The following is a 378-nucleotide window of genomic DNA, read 5'->3' as shown; positions in this document are numbered from 1 at the left end:
GCCCGTGGCGCTGCGGGTGGAAGGGCCGGAGCCCTCTGGAGAGGCCGTGCCGCAGGTGGCCAGGAAAGCGTGCTGGAGAGTAAAACTCATTTGCGGTGGTGGGATCAAAGCGGGTTGTGGAAGCACTTGGGTGACGAGGGAGTAATAGGGTTCCCTTTAACTGCTAACATGCTTCCAGAAATTTAACATTGGCTTCGCGACACAACGAAGCCGTTTCATGAGGCTCGTTGTAAGAGGGACTTGCTTTCAGGCAAGCGCTCTCCAGGCCGCTGTGTTTCCTGCCCAGTCCACTGCCATACTAGTTCTCTGATTTTATGCCTCTCCCACTGCTCTTGGGCATGTTTTTCACAGTGCCACTCAGTTGATTTCTCAGGGCCT

Source organism: Aptenodytes forsteri, unplaced genomic scaffold (genome assembly GCF_000699145.1).
Source record: "Aptenodytes forsteri isolate BGI_AS27 unplaced genomic scaffold, ASM69914v1 Scaffold273, whole genome shotgun sequence".
Taxonomy (NCBI): Eukaryota; Metazoa; Chordata; class Aves; order Sphenisciformes; family Spheniscidae; genus Aptenodytes; species Aptenodytes forsteri.
This window is presented reverse-complemented; position numbering follows the sequence as displayed.